Here is a 10,145-nt window from a genome sequence, read left to right on the forward strand (position 1 = left end):
CTTGTTTACATCAGGGAGCAACTAAAATGAGTAAAATTTAGTTAAGGAATGGAAAGGGTGATTTAAAACAATGAGTGGCTCATGAGGAGGGACCACCTATCCCACCCCCACTGTCCCTAGGATCTAGACCCTGGAGAGATATAATGACAAGGAGAGGCAAGATGACCAGGAACCAGGGATGTCTATTGGAAAGGCTGAAGCAGGACATTTGAATCTTTCTATAACAAAATTTTATAAATTCCACCATTTGTTTATTTTTATAATACATTAATAAAAAGTATTATATAAATAGATATGGTTTTGCTTCCTGTGGTTTCAGTTATTCATGGTCAATCTAAAGCCTTAGATAGAGATCTGCCTCTAAAATGCTGGAAATAATCCACCACAGTAGCCTAGCACAATCTCTTTTGCTTCCACTTGCACTTTTTAAAAGGCTTTTTTTGGTGAAAGGGGTGTGAGGCAATAATTCTGTTACACTTTTAGGTTCCTAAGAGCTTACAAATACATGGATTTTTTTCTCATTTTCTTTGGTGACCTAAGTTTAACTAAACAATTACAGTAGAGGGTCCCCATATGTTCTATGACTTACCAAAGATGACTGAAACCAAAGCTATAAGCAAACACCTGCTGTCTTCCATATGTGTTCTTTCCCCATAGTATTATTGCAATTATGGAATAAAAATTCTTAATTTAGATAGTTTGGGATATGATTAAGAAATATAGTACTCTTCCCCTAAAAGACCATTTTGAGGGCACATTCCTCAGTCTTTAAATTTTCATGAGCCCCAAAGCAAGAAGATGGAAACATGAAGCTTCTCTACTTGGAGCCTCTATTTTTTTGAAAAGCTTCAGAGAAAGAGAAGTTGGAGTTAGGTTATAAGCATGAAAGGAATTCATTTGGCTCCCTGGGTGATTTGGGGGGGAGGGGAAGTTTATGGAACTGTGCAAGTGCTACCACAAACCTTTAAAAATGAACCAGTTGGTTTTGGACTCTAGATTTGAAAGTACAGGTGACTAATAACCATGGAAAATTGAGGTTTTGATTTTGTGCTTGTAAATCTAGACTTGAGTGGTTGAGATTTGTCCTGTTTCTAAATTATGATGTGGTGAAATGTGTTCTCCTATTGTGGCATCAAATAAAAAAATTATTAGCTATGTGATCTTAAGCAAGTTATCTTAGTTCTATTTATCTCGGTTTCCTGATCTGTAAAGAAGAAAATAATAATAGTGTCCACCTCCCAGATTGTGCTGAGGACAAAAATGAAATAGTCATTTCAAAGTGCTTAATATAGTGCCTGGCAAATAATAAGCAGTGTATAAATGCAACTAGGTGTTGTAATGGATAGAGTTCTGGGTCTGAAGTCAGGAAGACTCATCACTTATTAGCTGTGGACTCAGGGCAAATCACTTAATCTTGTTTACCCCTCAGTTCCTTCATCTGTAAAATGATCTGGAGAAGGAACTGCTGTCAAACTACTCCAGTATCTTTGCCAAGAAAACCCCAAATGGGATCATGAAGAGTCTAATACAACTGAAACAACTAAACAACAAATACCAATATTAATGGTTATCGCTTTTTTGATTGTATAATATGATGACTCTATATCAGATTTTAGATGTGATTATTATAAAATGCCAAACATGATAACATGAATGATTTTCTATGTAAGATAATTTGTAAATGCATTTGGTTGAATTAACATCATCTGATTGGTAATAAGTTTTATTTCATGTTGAAAATACATGGTATTATGTATGTGATTATTGTGTTTCTAAATTCTCTTTTATTGCAATATTTGAAAACTCATTGCATCAGAAATGCTGTTAGAAAGATAACTTCTCTTTTAGTCTAGATGCTCTTAGATTACAAATCAAGCTGTTAAAAGAATGATTAAAAATAGATATTTGAAAACTTAAATATTTAATGAGGTATATTTTGGTTTTAAACAGATAATTATAATAATAATGATTTACTGTTGGATGTGAGGAGTTGTATTGGACCCTTTAAGATAGCCTTATTTGTGATTTCCCTTGAGATTGTATTCAGGCAAGATAATCAGATCTCATTGGGTCTACTGATAGCATATTGCAAAATCTGAAGTACTGAAGTTCGAGAACCTAGCAGTGAGAAAATAAGATCCTCTCTCTCTTTTGGGGATAATTTATGAGTATACTATAATTTACAAAGTGAATGTTCATTTGAATCATTTTGACTTCCACTTATAAAGTTATGAAAATATATAGTTTAAAGATATATATTCTTAAGTATCAGATTGATTATCAATGCAACTTCAGTACATTAATATCAGCCAACTATTTGCTGTATATCTGAAACCCCAGAATATTGGTTAGTTTTAATTTATAAGTAAAAAATAAGTGACATGTACCTGTTAGGGAAACATGAGGAAATTAATAATATTTAAACCCAAAGTTGTGATTAGTGAAATTTTGCTATTTGAGGTAAAAACTCTTAGGGCTATAATATTGTTTTGAGTCTTGATTACAAGGATGGTTATCTGAACTGTTATAAAGCCAATAGGAGAAAATGGAATATGCTGCAGTCTGAGAACTACTACAAGTGGATATTTGTCCCTGGGAAAGGTTGAGGTGACCTTTGCATGGCCTAAGCTAGAATCCTCTTGATTCACTTTCCCTATTGTGCTACTTCCTTTCTGAACAGCATATTTCTCTACCTGGTTTATCTTGAATCTAGTTTTAAATATCCTGTGAATAGTGTAGACCAGTGGTTCCCAAACTTTTTTGGCCTACTGCCCCCTTTCCAGAAAAATATTACTTAGCCCCCTGGAAATTAATTTTTTAAAATTTTAATAGCAATTAATAGGAAAGATAAATGCACCTGGGGTCATCACTGCTCCCCTGGATTGCTGCAGCACCCACCAGGGGGTGGTGGCGCCCACTTTGGGAATCACTGGTGTAGAGCTTTACCATATGATTGATTGGTTGTCATGGTATGATTCCTACCTGGAATCAAACAGAGCTAAGAGGGTTTGTGTCCTTGAAGAAATTTAATCAATTCTGTATCATTTTATAATAAATTCATAATTCTATGTCATTAATTTTATATTGTTTATATTTATATTATATAAAACTAACAATTTTATATTGATCCTATTCTGTATTACTGCCCTATTTTATATGATTGATCAAGCATTGCTAAATCCTTGAGCTCAGGAATATAGCTTTCCCTCTGAGTAAGCTTAAAGTTGTTAGTTTAAAAGAAGTTATCTCTCATGCCAGTATTTCATTTCATGGATTTCTGGTTGACCTTAACAAAATTGCCATCCCCAAAATATGTCATCTGTCCTTTCTTGTCTTTGAGTAAAGGAGTTATTTTTATCTCTTCCAAGTGACCCCCTAGCAAAAACTAAAAAATACAGATGAGTCCCATAAAACAATTAAGATTCCTTAATTAGAGAGAAGCATGATTAGCCACGCCCAAATGACAGACAGCCCATCTTTCTCAGTAAAACCAATCATGATGTTCTTGCCCCAAACTTATAATCTATCACCTTTTCTCCATTCCTACCAAAAACCCTTTCTTTCTTATTTGTTATTAAAGATCTCCTTCTCTGAGGGTTACTGATTTTACTAAGGTTGCTGGTGTTGACCCAGTTTGCTAACATTTATATGCATCACTGTTAATAAACTGATTTTGCTTGGAGTCTGTACTTCAGTCTATCTTGATTAAATTTACTTGGGACACCTCGTTATGGTATATATAACATCATTGTTCAGTCTGTGCCCTTGAGGGGATGAATCTTGAAATTGTTATAATTATGCCTCTACTTTTCTTTTCATAGCAAATTTCTATAATCAGGGCAAGTGAGCCGTAGAAGTTTTGTGAGTACGATACTAAATCTTTTAGTTAATAGATTGATAATGGAATGTCTCTGAGTTACCATGATAAGGATACAGGTATGAAAAAATCTAATTTTAATCTGTATTAGTGGTCAGATTATAATAGAAGAATGATATCTTCCTGAGGGGGGAATTAGACAAAATAAGAAGATGTAATGTAAAAGTTTTCTAATTAAATGGGTTAATGAATTTTGAGAAATCAACATAATTAGACTTTTCTCTAAGAAAACTATATGCACATGTAGATGATTGGCTTCCAAATGTATTTAGTATGGAAATTCAGACTTTGATTATGTTTTAGTAATAAGTTCTCTAAGTTGGATTAAGGATTTTACATGTAAAATTGCATTGATAATTGTAAAGAAAGTGAAATTATTTCCCATTTTAAAGTATCTGTCTGCTAATTTTAAAAGACAGAAGAGTTCATTTTATGTTAGGCTCTCATGATTTTTTTTAAGATTCTTCCTATCCTGTATTGATATAGCTTTTTCCATATCAGGCACAGAGTTTAGGTCAAGATAGAAACAGCAAAGGGGTATGTAAAAACTGAAATTCTCTGGAGTTTCAGGTGAGTTTTGGGTTCCTGATTTGAATGTTCTTCATATAGCTCTATTATTAATAGGATTAGTACCATAAGACTTGAACTGGTTTTTGACACAGGAACTAATTATTGGAAAACCAATTTTAGAAAGTTGTACTAAATTGTATTAAGTCTTATTACTGACAGATTTTAGAAGAATTACCTAGAAATCTCTACAAAGACTTCTGAGTCAAAGAAGTAGAGCCCCCTTCAGAGCTACCCTCAAAATGAAGCCCATTCCAGGATGTTCAAGAGAAGATCTTTCCAAGGACCAGACGACTACGTGGAACATCTGGGACTCAATTAAAAATGTACTGACTAATTGGGGATAAGGGACTGGGTTACTAGGATGCAAGGAAATTTGATGTTATTTAATATTAGTAATCATTGTATTGCTTTGGCTTTTTGTTTCATGGTGTTTGTTTGCTGAGTTTTCTTGGTTATTTTGGTGACATGTAAATCTCCCTTCTCAAATTAGTCCTTGTTAAACCATCTGAGATTTGATCTGTAGCCTGACTTAGTCCATGATAGGATCCCTCTTTGTTAGTTCACTTGGCTACAAGGTAATGGTAGGTTAGCTACCATAGCCAAATAGGCTTGCTTTGCCCTATACAATATAATTGTCTTAAGACCATGTATTAAATTTAACATGTGTCAAAGTATTCACGAAACTGGTTTCCAGAAATCTTACCATGGTTCAAGTATTGATAAGTGATTATCAGGGGATGGGACTGGCCCTATTCTCCAAGAATCAAAGTGGGGAATTGTGAAAATTGAGTGGACGGCACTGATTCTACCTTGTGACTCTGGAGCTAGTTCACTTGCCTTTCTAATCCAATTTCTATCATCTTGTGAGAAAATTGTATTCAATTATGGGAACTGTGAGAAAATGTAATTGTATTATTTGAACCTAGCCTTGTATGGCTGGGAAGCTGAATGACCTTTACCTGTTACTTAGAGACCCTTAACTAAGGTCTTAGGTTTTGTTGACCAGAAACCCAATCAGATCTGAATACTGAATACTGAATACCTCTGAAGCAAGGAGGTTTCTCATAATTGTACATCTCAAGCAATCCAAATGTCTTCTCTGAAAACTGGCACCATACTGGTCAGTCACTTAATGTTTGTTCCTTTGATTGATTATAGACACTTAGTGGGGAATGGAGTACTTCTTTTTCTAAATTCAGGAAATTGCACCTGTTTACTCTCCCCCTGCCAATTGGTAAATCCCTCATTTTTCCTTCAACTAGAAATCAGATGACCTAATCTTGTATTCTGGTTTATATCCTATTAATTGTTTACTTTTAACGCATACAAATCTGTTTCCTCTTGTATTCAGGGTCCAGTACCAAGCTGAGGAGTTCTTGACCCAATTTGTTATGAAGTTGACCTGCATTGATTTTTAATAAATTAATTTGTTCAGAAGTTCAAACCTTTGTTCCTTTGGTTATTTTAGTTTTCGGCCATCCCAGGGTGGAGAAGGAAAAGAAGGGATTCATGATGGATGGTACAAGAATAGCATAGAACCAGAAGAGACCAGATCTAAAAAACTAAAAATCTAGTAAACCCCTTCCCCCTCATTTTACAATGAAACCAAGGCCTAGAGAAATAGAGACATGGCAAAGTCAAAAAGGAAGGCAGAAAGTGGCTACTTCTTGCTCAGCAAATTGGCAAGGATGACAAAAGAGAAAAAAATATAGTCAATGTTGGAGAAATTCCAGAGAGGCAAGAAGGCCAATACACTATTGGTGGAGCTATGAATTAGTTTGCTCATTGTGGAAAGGAATCTGGAACCATGCTAAACATCCATGCCCTTTGGCCCAGAGAACTCACTGCTCAGCATATACCTGAAAAAAGTAAAAGATTGGGCAAAAAGGTCTCATAGAGACTAAAGTATTAAAAGAAGCGCTTATTGTAGAAGCAAAGAATCCTAAACAAAGTTAGAATAACTCAACCAACAAACTCTAGTGTGGAACTATAATTATTAGTGTGTGTATAAGAAACAATGACTATGAAGGATTCAAGGATGTATGGGAAAACATCTGAACTGATACAGACTGCATGAGAGCCAAAAAAATGATAGTCACAATGACTAGCCAATATAAGTGGAAAGTTCAGAAAAGAAAACAATGCTTATGTGATAATGACTAAAGTCAGTCCCAGAAAGGAGTAGAGAAAATAAATATCCCTGCCTTCTTTGCAACTGTAGGAGCACTGTGGAATATTGCATATACTGTCAGATGGGCATTAATGGGTTAATTAGTTTTGCTAAAAAGCTTTTTTCTCCTCTTTTTTTAAAAAAAAAAACTTACCTTCCATCTTATAATCAATACTGTTATATTGGTTCCAAAGCAGAAGAGCAGTAAGGGCTATGCAAAGAGGGTGAAATGACTTGCCCAGAGTCACACAGCTAGGAAGTATATGAGGTCAGATTTGAACCCAGGACCTCCCATCTCTTGGCCTGGCTCTCAATCTATTGCCACCTAGCTGTCACCTTTCTGCTCTTTTTAAAAGATCTCTCTAGGGAGGGCATATCTGTATGTACATATACATTTTTTTTTCAAATTACATGTAAAATTTTTAAAATTATTGTTTTCTAAAATTTTGAGTTCCAAATTGCCTCTTTTCCTCTTCTCCCCTCATTGAGAAGATAAGAGATTTTATATGTTGTAGATGTTTAGTCATTCAAAACATTTTCATATTATGTCATGAAAGAAAAGAGAAAAAACAATATATGATTTGCATTCAGATTCCATCAATTCTTTCTTTGGAGGTGGATAACATTTTCCCTCATCAGTCTTTTGAAATTGTCTTGGATTATTGTATTGCTAAGAATAGCTAAGCTATACACATTTGATCATGGTACACTACTGCTGTCACTATATACAATGTTCTGGTTCTGCTCATTTGACTTTGCATCAGTTGTTCTAAGTCTTTCCATGTTTTTCTGAGAGCATCCTGCTTGTCATTTCTTATAGCACAATAGTGTTCTGGTGCAATCATAGACCACAACTTGTTCAGCCATTCCCCAACTGATGTGCATCCCTTCAATTTCCAATTCTTTGCTCCACATATAGGTTTCCTTTTTATCTTTTTGGATACAGACATTGGAGAGGTATTGCTAGGTCAAAGAATATGCATGGCTTTTTTAGCCTTTTGGACATAGTTCCAAAATGCTCTCCAGAATACTTGAATCAATTCACAACTCCATCAATTGTGCATTAGTGTTTCAATTTTCCCATATCCCCTCCAACATTTGTCATTTTCATTTTCTGTCATATTAGCCAATCTAATAGGTATGGACTAGCACTTCAAAGTTGTTTTGATGTGCATTTCTCTATCAATAATGATTTAGGGCATTTTCCACATGATTAAGCTTTTATTTCTTCATCTAAAAACTGCTGTTCATATTCTTTGACCACTTATAAATTGAAGAATAATTTGTATTCATATATAGTTAATTCAGTTCTCTATATATTTGAGAAATGAAGCCTTCAGAAAAATTTGCTGTAAAATTTTTTATAGTTATGATGACTAATTACATATTTCCCTCTATCTTATTTTCCTGCTATTTATTTTATTCTTTCCTTTCACCCTATTCATCCTCAAAAGTGTTTTGCTTTTGATCACTGCCTCTTCCACTCCACCTTTCTTTCTATCAGTACTCTTACCTTTTATTCCCTTCCACTCCAAGTTTCCAGTACAGTAAGATAGATTTCTATACCCAACTGAATTCAGATGTTATTCCCTCTGAAATAATCCCAATGAAAGTAAAGTTCAAGTATTGTATGCCATCTCCTACTCCTATTTCCCCCTCCATGGTAAAAGCTCTTTTGCACTTCTTTTATGAAAGATAATCTACTCCATTCTACCTTTCTCTTTCACTCAATGCATGACTCTTTTCCTTCATTTTTTTTTTTTGGATATCATCCCATCATACTCAACTCACACCCATGCTCTCTGTCTATGTACTCCTAAATGCCCTAATAATGATAAAAATTTAATCAATGACACATGTAAAGCCCAGTGGAATTGCTCATTGGCTACAGGAGGGGGTGGAAAGAGGGGAGGGAAAGAACATGAATCATGTAACTATGGAAAAACATTCTAAATCAATCAATTAATTAATTAAACTTAATTTTAAAAATAATGATAAAAATTCTTAGGAATCATAAGTATCGTCTTCCCATGTAGGAGTATAAAGTTTAACTTTATTAAATTGCTCTTTTCTGTTTACCTTTTTATAATTCATTTCAGCCTTGTATTTGCAAGTCAAACTTTCTATTCAGCTCTGGTCTTTTCATCAGAAATGCTTGAAATTCCTCAGTTTCGTTAAATATCTTATTTTTTTTTCTCTGAAGGATTATACTCAGTTTTTCTCGGTAGGTGATGCTGAATTGCAATTCTAGCTCCTTTGCCCTCTGGAATGTCATATTCCAAGTTCTCTGACCCTTCAGTGTAGAAACTGTTAAATCCTGTGTTATCCTGATAGTGGTTCCATGATATTTGAATTGTCTCTTTCTGCCTGCTTCCAATGTTTTCTTCTTGATCTAGAATCTCTGGGATTTGGCTATACTATTCCTAGGGGGTTTCATTTTGGGATTTTGTCTGCTTTACTCTCTGGTTCTAGAATATCAGAGAAGTTTTGCTTGGTAATTTCTTAAAAGATGATGTCTAGTCTTTCTTTCTTTTTTTTTAAACCCTTACCTTACACATTAGAATCAATACCGTGTATTGGTTCCAAGGCAGAAAAACAGTAAGGGATAGGCAAATGGGGGTTAAGTGACTTGCCCAGGTCTGAGGTTAGATTTGAACCTAGAACCTTCCGTCTCTAGGCCTGGCTTTCAATCTACTGAGCCATTCAGTTGCCCCTTAGGCTCTCTTTTTAATGATGGCTTTCAGGTAGTCCAATAATTCTTAAATTATCTCTCCTCAATCTATTTTCCAGGTCAGTTCTTTCTCCAAAGAGATTTCACATTTTCTTCCATTTTTTCATTCTCTCAATTATCTTTTATTGTTTATTGATGTCTCATGGCATTAGCTTCCACTTGCCCAATTATAATTTTTAATAAATTATTTTCTTCAATGAATTTTTGTTCCTCTTTTTCTTTTAGGTCAATTCTGCTTTTTAAATTCTTCTCTCAGTGGATTTTTTAAAATTTAAACATTTATTAATATTCATTTTTAACATGGTTACATGATTCATGCTCCTACTTTCCCCTTCACCCCCCGTATTCCCCTCACCTATGGCCGGTGCACATTTCCACTGGTTTTGTCATGTGTCCTTGATCAAGACCTATTTCCAAATTGTTGGTAGTTGTATTGGTGTGGTAGTTTCGAGTCTACATCCTCAATCATGTTGTGTAAATAGAAATTAGCTCTATCCCATTAATAGTCAAAAATCTACTCAACCCAGGCGTGCTAATGATGTCACTCCCACCTCCCTTAGTGGGGAGGGGAGACGAGTTACCCACATGTGACAATAAGTAACAAATCAAGAATAAGGGACTGCCCTTTGGGCAGTCCAAATCAATGTAGAAACTGCCATTTGTCCATTTGAATTAGAGGTGGACCACAGGAAGTGATGAAAGACACTATCTCTTTAAGTAAGTAGTGAACTTCCTGTGGGGGCAGTTGTCGTCTGGAACTAGAGGAAGAAGCATCTCCTGAGACCACAGACAGCTTA

Source organism: Gracilinanus agilis, chromosome 3 (genome assembly GCF_016433145.1).
Source record: "Gracilinanus agilis isolate LMUSP501 chromosome 3, AgileGrace, whole genome shotgun sequence".
In the NCBI taxonomy this organism is placed as follows: Eukaryota; Metazoa; Chordata; class Mammalia; order Didelphimorphia; family Didelphidae; genus Gracilinanus; species Gracilinanus agilis.